Source organism: Sinocyclocheilus grahami, unplaced genomic scaffold (genome assembly GCF_001515645.1).
Source record: "Sinocyclocheilus grahami isolate Dianchi unplaced genomic scaffold, SAMN03320097.WGS_v1.1 scaffold23.1, whole genome shotgun sequence".
NCBI lineage: Eukaryota > Metazoa > Chordata > Actinopteri > Cypriniformes > Cyprinidae > Sinocyclocheilus > Sinocyclocheilus grahami.
In genome coordinates, this window is record NW_015505202.1 from 2,467,144 (window position 1) to 2,482,024 (window position 14,881).

At 34.2% G+C, this 14,881-nt stretch overlaps 1 protein-coding gene across 1 annotated transcript in view; it reads left to right on the top strand.

Moving 5' to 3' along the window:
• The first annotated feature begins 4,163 nt into the window (after positions 1–4,163).
• LOC107561151 (sorbin and SH3 domain-containing protein 2-like) overlaps positions 4,164–14,881 on the top strand; it is a 66,934-nt gene continuing 56,216 nt past the window's right edge. The window contains exon 1 of the mRNA XM_016245515.1: positions 4,164–4,243. The gene's annotated coding sequence lies outside the window, so the exon portion shown is untranslated. The remainder of the gene's footprint in view (positions 4,244–14,881) is intronic.

Genomic DNA, 14,881 nt, shown 5'->3' on the forward strand with positions numbered 1-14,881 from the left:
TCATTATTTCCTCTTGATTGGTCGACATTTTATTCCATAACGTTACACAGTTTTGATGCTGTTTTATGTCTGATGATCATGTTAGATTACATGTGGAAGCATCTGTTGTTTCGGTTTCTTCTTCACTTGGGTTTTTTGGAAATTCTGTACAGAAGATGTGTACTAGCACCCCCTACAGTATAACAATGAAAACACAGATTCTAGGAGCACAATTATAGCTAAAATATATTTAGACTTTTTCTAAGTATAAGTCAAGTATACTTAAATGTCATTTAAGAGAAGTACATAAAGCCCATTTCTGAGAAGTACATAAAAAGTAGACAAAGTATACTTTCCTATTTTTAGTTTAAAAGAAGTATACTAATAGCACACTTGAATAAACTTATTTTTCGTAAGGGTAGCGCTTTCGGTTAGAATTCGTTCAGAACAATACATAAACAAAACATAAACACTGTAATTGTTTCTCTTTTTTTTCTCACAAAAACGGCATGCGTATCTCAGAATGTTTTGTTTAAAATGTATTTTTTTTAAATAAAATGTAATGTATAGATTTACGTTAAAGTTGACGCTATACTACAATAATGTAATGTAATAGTTCTTTTCTGAGCGATTGTTATGATCAAACCCATTACAGATCCATGACACTTAAGCTCTGCTCTGAGGAAATAAAAGAGAAAGTGTACTAATCATTCTATAAATGATTCATTAAATATATCGTTATGATCACAAAATCTACACTACCGTTCAAAAGTTTGGGATCAGTAAGATTTGTATTACATTTTTAAGAAGTCTCTTCTGCTCATCAAGGCTGGATTTATTTGATCAAAAATACAGAAAAAAACAGTAATATTGTGAAATATTATTACAATTTAAAATAACAGTGTTCTATTTTGATATACTTTAAAATATAATTTATTGCTGTGATCAAAGCTGAATTTTCAACATCTTTACGTCAGTCTTCAGTGTCACATGATCCTTCAGAAATCATTCTAAAATATGCTGATTTATTATCAATGTTAGAAACAGTTTTTGCTGCTGAATATTTGTTTTTGGAACCTTACAAAAAGTTTCTATTTTGAATAAATGCTGTTCTTTTTAACTTTCTATTCATCAAAGAATGCTGAAAAAAGTATCACATGTAAAAAAACAAACAAAAAAAAACAAACAGTACCTGTTTACGACACTGATCATATTTCAGAAGGATCATGTGACACTGAAGACTGGAGTAATGATGCTGAAAATTCAGCTTTGCGTCACAGGAATACATTATGATTTACAATATATTCACATAAAAACACTGATTTTAAATTGTAATAATATTTCACAATATTACCATTGTTTCTGTATTTTTGATGAGCATAACAGACTTCTTTAAAAAGTAATATAAATCTTACTGATCCCAAACTTTTGAGCGGCAGTGTAAATAATAAACACAACTGATGCAAAATAAACTGAAATATAGCAAGAATACTATCATATAGTTGCATTTTGTATGTATAACACTAGAGGGAGCCATAGAACAGCAAATGCCAGTGTTACATTTAGGTTTGCTCTTAGCACAACTCACATCATAAAAAGCTTTTTAATTTGAACATATTTACAATATATGGAACCAATTAACAACTTCAGTAGCACAAGAGGCTCATTAACCAGTGAAGTCAAACAATTAGGCATATGCCCTGCTTTAAAGAGGTGGGTATTTAGGTAATATGTCGTAGAACCTCTTGGGATTTGTTTCATTAGTTTGGCTTCTGTGTAAATTGGTTTTGAGAAAAGAGGACATGTCACAGATGAAAACCTATTTATTGAGATATGTACTTTACTATACTGTACTGTATAAAAATCACATATTTGCCAGTATCAAATGAAGGGTTGATAGTCCATAATTTCTACTTCAGTAATCGAAAGCTTATGAACACAAAATCTGCTGTAAGGGAGCATATCAGTGAATTAAAACTATTATGATTGTTGTTTCAATCACAACAGTTTGAATTCACTGATCTGCAGATTAAATTCCTTTGAGGGCCAACACTGAGCCCATGTGCTTATGGTGCTTCAGTGGCAAGTTTATTTATGAAAAGTGCATATAAATAGTGCAAGAGGATACTGTGTGGTCAGGGTAATCAGGTCGGGGGCTGTGAATCCTAGGAGGTGGAGAGATGAATAGCTGGCGTCGTCTTGGGAGGGCCGGCGATGAGAGGTACTGAAAGGTCATGTTGAAAGTGATACACCCATAACTCAAGCCCCCCCGGTCACCCTCCATTCACGCGGTCCTCTCCCTTAAGGTGCCGCCAGGCCTAGCTTTACGTCTTTGTTAAGACTTTTCAGTAGCCAGAGGAGGAATGTCTAGAGTCCACTCAGACCTGACGGATTCACTTTCCATCCTTAAATGTTTTGTTACTGATGACATAAATAGATATGTGTGCTTGTCAAAGACATGGTTTCAAATGCATTTAATACTTCAACATGCTTCAAAGCTTTAACATGCGTTGTAAATTTAATTAACTTCATGTAGAAATATTCGAATATATTTTAAACATCTTTCTATAGTATATAGACTACAGTGCAAAGTTTGAGATCAGTAGGAGTTTTTTTTGTTTGTTTGTTTTGTAAAAACATAATTATTTTATTCAGTTAGGATGCTTTAAATTGATAAAAAGCTACAATAGACTTTTACATTGTAACATTTTTTTTTATTTCAAATGAATGCTAAATTTAAATTAAATCCTGAAAAATATGTATCATGGTTTCCACAAAAATATTGAGCAGCATGACTGTTTTCGACATTGATAATAATAAGACATGTTCCTTAAGCATCAAATCAGCATATTCGAATAATTTTTGAAATATCATGTGACACTGAAGACTGGAGTAATGATGACAATTCAGCTGTGCATCACAGGAATACATTTTATTTTAAAATATATTAAAATAGAAAACAGTTATTTTAAATTGTAATAATATTTCATAATATTACAGTTTTTACTGTATTTTGATCAAATAAAAGCAACATAAGAGACTTCTCTCAAAATCATAAAAAAATCTTACCGACCCCAAACTAGTAGTGTAGTTTTAGAAGAAAATTGGAGAAAATATGATTCTGTATATTTTTATTATTACTCAGTGAATCATCATAATATTCTTTGAACATGAAATCGACACATCACACACGAGGGCTCTTTAAAATACATAATCTAGAAATATAATAATATAGATAACATGTAAATGTTTAACAACAACAAAAACCTGCACACACCATTTTTCCCATGGTCTGCTAGCATAACTAACATAATTTGTCTATTATTATGATTAGATTGTGTGTTACTGCAACTACGGAATCCTGTTGAGAACATTATATTCAGCTGTAGTTTTTCCCTTTCCTTCTTCCTTTCTTGCTTCAAGAACATCCCTTTCTCACTCCATATCTACTATGGTAAATCACTACTATACTTTTACCACCTAAATGACATTTCCCAGTTTATAACATTCTCTAACCTCAGTTAAACTAATACCCTACCAAACACTGTGTGAATCTCCTTGTCCAGGCTTTTGAAACAAAAATAAACTGCACCAGAAATAACCTTGCATGATAATAGAGCAGGTATTTATGCAAAAGTGTCTGAAGCAAAGGCTGGGTAAAATGGATTACTGCTGCCAGTAGCCACTGAGCAGCTCACCAGCAGCACTAATAACCTGTCCCCATAATATTCAGTCATTCCCATCTGATTTGATTTAATGCCTATTAGCCAGCCTCCTCCATAGTCTCTGAGCTCTGATTGGTCCACTTATGTGCTAAGTCCAGGCAGCTTATAGTATTTGTAAAACGTGAGACACAAAGAACGCTTGTTCCTTTGCTGGAAGCCATGTGCGCGTGTGTGTTTGCTTGGAGGATGTAAACCCATACGGTACCTTTCAGAGCAGGTTCATTATCACAGAGGGTCTCCATCCTGTGGGCGGTTAAACACAAAGAGGGTCAGTCTGGCATTTGAGAGGAAAGAAAAGATCACAAGCAGGAGATCTGAACTGGATAGCAGGCACTACAGAAGAGGACCTGGAGTCTGGACTGAAACAAGAACAGACTGACATACGTGTTTCGGATAACAGCTGGGGATGATATGATCTGTCATGTGGAGGACGCAGAGGCCGATGAGCTTATCGATGAGCTTGTGCTTCTGTCTGTGAAAGAACCAAGACACACATCCAACACCACTGCCAAGCGGAGCCAAAATGCCTTCATTTAAAGGTAATGTGTCTTTTTGCTTTACGCAACATTCTTTTCTATTTATACTGAATGGGAAAAAGACACAGCAATGAATGTAATGTAATGTAATATTTGCCATTGTAACAGATTATATAGCATTGCTACTGCTTAAATTTTGAATCTATGTGCAAGCATGTATGTACATGAGTTTCTTTATTGACACAAAGTTGCGCTACTAAATAGGACAGATTCTTTATAACAGTACGACTTAGAGTTGCATTTATCCCAGTACCCCGCTCAGCTTCAAGCTCTTTAAACAGCTTATGAGGCTTGTTGTTTTCTGGAAAGGCGTGCAACAACGTGGAACATTGATGTTGAATCTTTGCTGACAGGCAGCATACTCTAATACAGTACATGGAAGTCATTACATAACATCATGTCCACTCTGGGCATAAGTTTACACTTTTGGTTACATTATTTGAGTCTTTGGAACCAATGAATGATATCTAAAACTCAATCTCATATCTTTGAGATATATTAAACTGACAATTGACAAGATTATAAAGAGTAGTTAATACTTGCATTCAAATGCAAACGTCTTTGATGGTTGTTCTGACAGTCCTATAATAGGAGCTTTATGCACTATTTAGTTACACAGTGAGTTTCTCTGGTAACTAAGACACATCTTTGTGTTAAACGTCTAGAAGGGGAGAAACAATTCTAGGCCTCTGGCACTCACTCTAAGACCATGCCACTCGTCTGGTGCCAGGACACTGCTGCTAACAAAGTCAACCGGAGGTTACTGTCATAGGGCAGCGTAATTTAGTCACTGTATCTCTTACTCTGATTCTATGTGACCAGAGATACTGTAAGTTATAATCAACCATGGGAATTTATTATTATTTTGCTTTAGTTTGTTTCCCCCATTTTCAATTTCATATTTTTAGTCATTTTGTTGTTTTGTCATTTTTATTGTTTTTCCCCACCCTGTTTTCATTTTAATTGTATTGAAAGTTTTAGTAATTTTGTTGTGCATTTTGTCTTTTTTTTGGGTAACATTTTATTTTAAGGTGTCCTTGTTACACATGCACTTACTATTATAATAACAATTAATTATGCATAATTGCATGCAAGTAACCCTAAGCCAAACCCTAATCCTAACCCTAACCATATTGTAAGTACATGTAGTTCATTAATATTACTCAGTACTTATATGTATAATTACTCTGTAACAAGAACACCTTAAAATAAAGTGTAACCCTTTTTTTCCTTAGCTTTATTTTTATTTTAGTACGTCAAGTTATACTAATTTCTTTTCAGTTAGCCTACTCTATACAGCATTCCTCTCATAGAGCACAGACTAGTTAGTACACAGGTTTTATTTGGTTCACAACAGGACATAACTTATCAGACTGAGGAGCAATCCAATAACCTGATTATTCAGACCCGCTGTGCTGATTAAATCTTATATAACATCTACCTCAAGACGTGGGGTCCAAAAGTCTCAGACATCGAGAAATTCAGAGATTTTTCTTAACCCTGGAAATAAACAGAAAGTTAAAAAATATTTAAATATCAAAGAAAGGTTATGATGTAAAACGAGTAAGAAATATGTAACATTCTGGTTCACTAATGTGACACTGATCATGTGAATCTTTGCACATACAGAAGTTTTTGCTTCCACTGAAGCTCAAGGTGCTCTTTGTGCTATTTTCAGATTTTCAGATTTTATGCTTATGAGGTTGTACAACACAAACAAAAACAAAAAAAAACAAGAAACTTTGAAATTCACTTTATTTTCAGTTTAACTTTTCACTTAAATTATTCTACAATTTGTCATGAAAAAACATAATGAATTGGGAGTGGAAAAAGCAAAACATGAGCATTTTTACTAGTAGTCTCTGACTTTAACAGCGTCAAACCATATCAACCATTTTTTAATCAGTTAATTCCCTTTATCCCTTTTTTTCTCCTTGAGTAAGACTTTTGTTGTTAGCGCTTACTTACAGCATTACCGGCACTTCACACTGACTCCATTATGTGTGAGAAGCTCATGGTTTGCACTCATCTGTAACTCAGCAATTGTTGACAGGAATACACCTAAAAACAATCTTTCTTTTTTTTGTTTGGAGAAAATGCACTATAAAGAAAGCTACAATTCAGTGGTATGTGCAGCAGCAACGTGTCAGTGAAACCCAAGAACGGCATGGTATTCGGTTACAGGAGATTTCACTGGTTTTAGTTTCCTGTGAACTCCAGGCCTTGGTGGGGTTTGTCGGTATTGTGTATAGGTGTGTAGGCAGGAATGACCTGCTTTTCCCAGCCTGTGGCTCCAGACTAGTCCTTCACCTCTCTAGAGTCATTGTGTAGGGCCAGATTCTAATTGCAGCCCGAGTGGGTGTGTGAGCAGAGCAACAAAGGAAGAGCAACATGGAAGCCTCTGTAAGGTGGATCCAGAGGATGCTCTGTCCGCAGGTAAAACTATCCTTTTGGGGCTCCCGTAGCAATCACAGAGCTCTGTGGAAGGGGGAAGGGGGTCACTTCTTACACCCTGAACAGGGACGCTTTATTCACTATACCGTCTCAAAAACAATGGAAGGAGCTCTGCTAAATATGTCAGCTGATAAGCCGTTGTCAGTATCTTGTAAAAGAAGTTTTTACTTTAGTATTGGGGTCATGTTTGTGAGAGTTATCCTCATGAGGAAGATTCACAAAAGAATTACAAGATCGATTAGAAATTCCTAAAGCATCCTCTGGGAAGTTTCGCCGTCTCGCTGCCACAAAGTCTTGTTATTCCACACCTACAGGCTACTGTATTGAGTATTTATGTCAGTCGGATGGCACTGCTGTCGTTAAATAGATTTTTTTTAATAATCCACTGACAAGATGTACAATGCAGGCACATAATGGCATTTTTATAGGCGTGAGGTTATTAGATTCAGCTCAGGCCTAAAAATGAGGTGATAAAAATAGAATTTCCCCAGGGTCAACTTAGTCCTTCAGTGAGAGTGAAACCTCAAAGTATGATAAAAACGAATAGTCAGCAGGCTATTAATGCAAAATAAACCACTAAAGGGTGATCAGGACTCTGATGCAAAGCTGAGGGGTCTTGTATCATCCTGAAAGGGTTTATTTAGCAAAAATGACCTGCTTACTTACTGTAATAAATAAGTAAACTTTATTTGGTTATTCACCAAATAAATTAGCAATATGAAATATTAATTTGAGTAAAATTATTTTAGTATGTGCAAAGAGACTGCAGAGTGATAAAAGAGATTAAACAACATTTTTGTTGTGGAGCGACTACAGTTTTTTAAAATTGGTCTACTACTACATATAAACTTCCAGTAGGGGGCAATATCAGTTCCCTCAAAATCCCAGTATGTATGTTTCTGGCCTAAGGGGGTAGAGGAAATAGATGGGATGTCCACTTATCTCTGCTCTCAGTTCCTCTATTAGCGGATCACATTAAAAAGGCTAATTCTGTCATAAATAAGCTCTGTGTGCATTGACAAATCAGTCCTGCAGCTACATATTTTGGGAATATTGTTGCTACTGTGCATTGTATATTACAATGCTCACACATTATGTTCAGTGAATAATATAATATAATAATATAATATAGCTTATAAACCCTAAAAAGAAATCAAACATTTCCATGTGAAAAAGATTAACATAAGTGGAATGTTAGCAATCCTTTTAAGTTTAAAGCTGAATCAAGTCACTGAGTCTTGAAATGACTGTGAAATGGTACACACTGTGCATTGAGAGAGAAGGTAAAACTTCAGGATGGATTGTTAGCAAGCGGTATATAATCATATACAGCTCTGCTATTATATGCTGAGGCTAATAGCACTTATCCATTGGTATAGTCAACACTGTGCTATCTGAAATGAAGCATTACTGATGATCTTCCTCTCAAGTTTTCTATCAGACCCTGTCTGGTCTTTTGAAGGTGACAAAGTGCAAAGCGTAGTGGTAGTTGACGGTTACATTTAGATGTGTGAGTGAATGTCTGACAGGCTCAAGCAACTCTAGCAGGGACAAGGAAACTCCCAAAATGGTACTTGATGAAATATGTGGCATGTCTGCAGGGTGACCTGCTTAATGCGATCAGAGTAACAGAAGGGAATGGAGGTATCAGATTAATTCCTATTGATGTATTGGTTCATTCACACCTGTTTGACCTATTTTACAAAACAATGAACAATACCGAAGATGTGATTTAGACCAATTCATAACTGGAACTAGAGGCACAGTCCACCAAAAAAGAAAAAGAAAATCATTTACTCGCCCTCATGTCATTCCAGACCTGTATAACAGAACAGAAGATATTTCGAAAAAAGTATGTGGCATATGTATTGCATATGTAGTCTAGCATAACCAAATGTTTTACTTTCTGTCCACATTGCAGATTATTCTGGGGTGCGTTTTCTGAATGCAGCTATGGTCGCAAGTTCCGTCGTTGCTAATAGAATTCAATGCAACTAACGACCATAATTAGCTAACGATGGTTTTGGGAAACGCACCCCTGGCCAATAGCCAGTGCTAGGCAATAACTAAGTACATATAATCTGTATTTCGTAATCAGATTCCAAAAATTAAGTACTCGTAATTAGATTAAATTTTAAAATGCTGATAATAAGATTATTGTTACTTTTTTATGGATTACATTATTACATCACACAATGGCGGTAAATTATTCATAATTTGCCATTTTTGTTGTTGTTGTTGTTTTTTTCACAAACCCCCGGTTTGGTAAATTCTGCTGAAATGTAATCTTTCTCTGTTATTTATTTATTTTAAATCAATATGGTACACAATAATCACATTCATTCTATGTGTTAAAGGTCAATAGCAATCTAAAAGTAATCAAAAAGTAGTCCGACTACATTACCTAATGTGTAATCCAGATGTTACTAACTAAAACTATGTTACCCTTTTTCATACACACTGTAAAAAAAATTCCGTAAAATTTACGGTAAAAAAACGGCAGCTGTGGTTGTCAGAATTTTACCGTAAAAACTACGGTAGCAAAGTTTTAGGTTTTACGGTTTTAACTTAAATTTACAGTTAAATACCGTAATTTCATTAACTGATATAATGTTAATATACCAACCTATTGAAGTACTGAAATCTGTTTTGTACCTTTGTAATAAACTGATAACCACCAAATGCAGGTGATGAGAAAGTCACATGGTGAACCAAAGCCCATCACAAGCAGCTTTTAAATAATAAATATATAGAAGGTGCACAGTGTCATTCACACAAACGCTAAACACCATCACGGTAACACACATGAAACTGAAATAATGCAATAAACATTCATTTAACAACATTAGGTGTAACACACAACCCTAATATACAAAACTGATAAGAAAAAACTAAGAAGAAACAGTTATTTCAACAAAAAAACATCAAATTTGAAATGTAACGCAGGGAATTCTGGGAATGTCAATTTACGGTTATTCACTGTAAATTAAAAAGGTCTTTTTCACTTCCAAAAACGGTATACTACCGTAAAATTAATGTCCAATACAGTTTTTCACCGTATATAGTAGGGGAATTTACCGTTAACCATTTAACAGGTTTTTACTGTAGCATTTTGTTAAATTCACATCTTCCCATGAGCAGTGATTTGGCAATACTCACAACAGCAAAAGATCCCAGACAAATCCATAGATGTGCACTAAAAGTGGAAGATTTAAGTGATGGTTTCGTTTGCTTTGCTTAAAAATAATGGTAATTTTCTTTCACAACAGTCAAACCACTGTCATCAACAGAAAATGTAATACAATTACGAGAGCCATTGTCACTTTAATGAATGATCCATTGTCGTTTCCACAATGAGCTTCCTCTGAACATCATCACACAGAGTGGATACCTCCAGGAACACATTCCTCAGTAAATATCCACCACACTACTCACTACCATCACTACTACACCATCCCATGATAACGCATGCTCTCTGTTGGCTGTTACTATGACTACCAGGATCTTCTCCAAACCAATGAGAGCCCTTCACTTCTGTCGACACAAAACAAGTGCACTGAGAGGGGGGTCTAACACTTAATTATTGAAATATTTTAACATGATTGCCATGATTTGTCCTTGCAAAAAAGAACATTAGCATAATTTTGAAAGGAGTACTTAAAAAAAATAGACTTAAATGCAAACTGAATGTTTTTTTTGGACACTTCATTGCATGCTATTTGCAATTAAATGAAATGTATTACAGTTTAAATTGATATTGAATTAGTTGAACTTAGTCAGCTAATGTAAAAAAAGTGTCAAAAAAGTACTTAAGTAGAACTTTAGTTACTTTTTATATGCAAATAAATAAATAAAAATAATTACTTATATTGTCTGCTGAAATATGGTTAAAGTGTACTGAGAAATATACAATAAACATTTATGGTAAAAACATATATATTTACTTAAGGATGTTAAGAACATTAAATCAAACATTTCCAGGATATTAAGGATATTACCGTAATTGGCCCGAATATAAGACGACCCCCCTTTTCCCACATGTACCTTTTGGAAAAAGGCTTTTTAAAATCCAAATCTTGTTTTTTCTCAGTAAAACACATTTTGTCTTCAATTATTTTCATATTGCATATTTTTCCTATTTTAATTTTTGTTTTGAAAGTATTGTAAAAACTGGTAAAATGTACCAACAATCACATTTAAAAAATATACACTTTTTGATATACCATAAAAAAAATAACATGATTATTTTTTGATATACCATAAAAAAAAAAACATGAGGACATTTAGGCTATCCATCTAATAGTAGCCTACCAAAATCTTATTAACAGTAGAAGTTAAATCTTACTGTAGTCTTCAAATCTGTAGTCTTCTGTTTTAAAATCACAAAGGGAGTTTGGTCCCATCAGGCTAACGTGACAGTCACGACTCATGCAGCTGTAAGCTTTTCTTTTTCTTTTTCTTTTGTTTTTACTCACGATCTTTACAACACGCATTACATTACGTATTTCATGGCACACTCGTTTTATGCATATTTGGCGCCACCTATTGTTGTGGATGTATTATTGACATGTCAAAGTCTAGACCCTGAATATAAGACGACCGCGTTTTTTCAGATGAATTTCCAAGAAAAAAAACATAGTCTTATATTCGGGTCAATACGGTAATAAAATTCTATACTAAATTAAAAAAAATAATGAAATGAAAAAAGTAATTTTTATTATTTATTAAAATAAGCACTTAAAAAAGCTAACATCTGATAAAAAGCCCAAAACTCTTACTTTCACTATAATAAAACGCTGTTTACAACTCAACAACAAATTGCAGTGCAATGTTTGGCTTTTAGATAAACAGAATAAGCTTTTGCATTTGTTTTCAGTTCAAAACACAAATTAGCACCAAGTTTATGACATGAGTATAGGACATTAAACAACACAGACATACAAAAAGATTCAAATTTCATCTGTTCTTGTTATATAGGTTATATAGTAAGAGAGTAAAACCAGCATGCATGTGCTCTAAACTGAAACACTATCCCGTTTGAGCTTAACCACAACACAGAAGTAGCAGAAACTTCCACTTGCTGAAGCCTTTCCTTTCTTTGACCTCAGTCTGTGCTACAGCAAAGCATGCTGGGTACACAAAACCTCCCAGCATGCCGGGCAAACATAAACGCAGCACAACCACAAACCAGTTTGTACATTTCTGGAAACCGGACTATATATAAACTCAAAAAGATTATTTCTGCAGCTTGTTCAATTTAGTTCATTCAAATAGCTATCGCAACGCAATTCTTGAACATTGTGAGAACTTCATTTCATTGCATGCAATTACATTTATTAAACTGATGTTTACTTTTTTCCTTGCACTGAAACTATGTGATCAGTTGTTGTTGGACCTAACTGGACGTACAGAAAACAGAAATTAATGCTGAAACTGCTGCAAGAGCAATGCTTCATTAATCTAATAAACAAAACACAATCAATTATTGACAATACAATATTTATAATAAAATTATTTACATTTACATTAAATTTCTACTATATTAAAAAAAATAAAAGCATTTCTTTGTATCGCTTATTTTATTATTATTTTATTTTCTATCATTTTATTTTCTATTATATTCTTATGTTATGTTAGCATTTATTAATGTAAACTTATGGTAAAAGGCATTAAAAATGTAAAGTGTAAATGCAAAATTGTACAAATACATCAAAAACGTAAAAATGTGTAAAAAAAATATTATTTTTAAATTATATATTTTTTTACATTTCTTTCTCATTTTAAAGTAGAAAAACACAGTCCAATTATCTGTTTAACCTTGATTTTTTTTTTACAGTATCACATCACATAAAAGAAACCGAAAAGTCATGCATGTGAACGTGTATAACGTCCTGCACATTAATAATAATAATTTTATTTTCATATTTTATTTATTAAAGCCAACATATGGTAAAAAAAGTGTAAAAATGTAAATGCAAAATTGTATAAATACATTACATGTGTGATGTATTAAGAACTAATATAAAAGTAATCACAATAAGTTATAAGCAGATAACTGATTTTAATATCCATTTTTTACAGTATCATCACATAAAATTAATATAAAAGTTCAGTTTAGTACAAAACTAAGACAATTTATTATTCATTGAAAGGGCCTTTTCTGTGCATAGAAACTGTTTTCTCATTTTCAGTTTACTCCGCATATTTATTTTACTTTTAGCCAATGTATGGTAGAATTCAGCATCTTCATTTCATGCCATATCCTGCACATTAATATTAATAATAATAATAATAAGCTCACGGTTTGTACCTCCAGTGAAGTTGACGCTCATTTCCCGAGATGCTTCTACCGCCGATTGCAAAGTGTCTCCTCTTCTCTTCGCACCTGTAAATAATAAATACAGAGAGGTCAGAGTTCAGAGGTCAGTAATCAGACTCTGATCGCACTTTCCAAAGGAAAAAGCAAAAGCTGAGCCAGAGCGAGTGTGTGAGGATTTCTGAACGTGTTAACATGCCAATCTGAGCGTCTGCTGGGGAATCCCAGAACGAAATATGGGTTAATGTTTAGCAGAGACTGAAATACAATGAATGCCATCCAAACTAGTTCCAAGAAAAAAACATTGTCTTATATTCGGGTCAATACGGTACTTGGCATTTGTTAATCTCTAGCGATGGATTCTGATGCTTCTGTGTTCATGTTTTTTTTCTGCAGATCGAAGACCCTTGAAATTTCGACCTTTCTTGTTCACAACAAGCATGGAAAATCCAGACCGTGTCAAATTTTTGGCTAGACATCTGATTTGTTTTGACTGAAGTTATATTTAGAGAAATATGCCAATATCCTATACACTGTGTCTCACCAGTAAACTTTAAATGTAGGTCAAAATGTGATATTTTTCACTTTTGGGAAACTGTTTGCTAATGATTATTTTTTGATATACCATAAAAAAAAAAAACATGAGGACATTTAGGCTATCCATCTAATAGTAGCCTACCAAAATCTTATTAACAGTAGAAGTTAAATCTTACTGTAGTCTTCAAATCTGTAGTCTTCTGTTTTAAAATCACAAAGGGAGTTTGGTCCCATCAGGCTAACGTGACAGTCACGACTCATGCAGCTGTAAGCTTTTATTTTTCCTTAGTTTTTTCTCGCGATCTTTACAACACGCATTACGTTACGTATTTCATGGCACACTCGTTTTATGCGTATTTGGCGCCACCTATTGTTGTGGGTGTATTATTGACATGTCAAAGTCTAGACCCTGAATATAAGACGACCGCGTTTTTTCAGATGTATTTCCAAGAAAAAAACATTGTCTTATATTCGGGTCAATACGGTACGGTGTTAATCTCTAGCGATGGATTCTGATGCTTCTGTGTTCATGTTTTTTTTCTGCAGATCGAAGACCCTTGAAATTTCGACCTTTCTTGTTCACAACAAGCATGGAAAATCCAGACCATGTCAAATTTTTGGCTAGACATCTGATTTGTTTTGACTGAAGTTATATTTAGAGAAATATGCCAATATCCTATACACTGTGTCTCACCAGTAAACTTTAAATGTAGGTCAAAATGTGATATTTTTCACTTTTGGGAAACTGTTTGCTAAGTCCTGCATCATGACCTGATACCTTCCTTTCAGCTACACTTTAAAAGCTCCGGTTGATGTAAGGCCGAAATCATCTCAGGCACGAGCATATGAGTGATGTTAGCTTTCCTGGGTGGTTTTCTTTGGCTCAGGTTTGTGCTGACACCTTCAGTCTTTGCACATTCTCTGAGCTCCCGGGTGACGGCATCTCTCACGACAGGAGGTCTCAGACCTTCTGTGCAGCTCTGACTCGCTTATTGTTAGAAATAAAGTCAATCTCAGCATGAAAAGTCTTTGCAGGGGCATTCAAGTGTGAAATTTGTCCTGATGTGGGCTATAATGTTTTTAGAACAATACAGTAAAAATTCTGAAATTCTTTTGGCCCTGGTGTCTTCTTGAGGGTTCATTTGTTGCACATTATATTGAGTGGCAAGTTAATTTGTCTTCATAGAGTAGCAACATGCCTCCGAGACAACTTACTTCACTCTAAAATGCTGATAAACAAGAACTGTCATCAGCACAAAGCGTCAGAGAGAAAAATAGAGCCAGCATGATGGAGCTTGAATCACTAAAGTGTATCTTAAGTGAACTTTAAATAA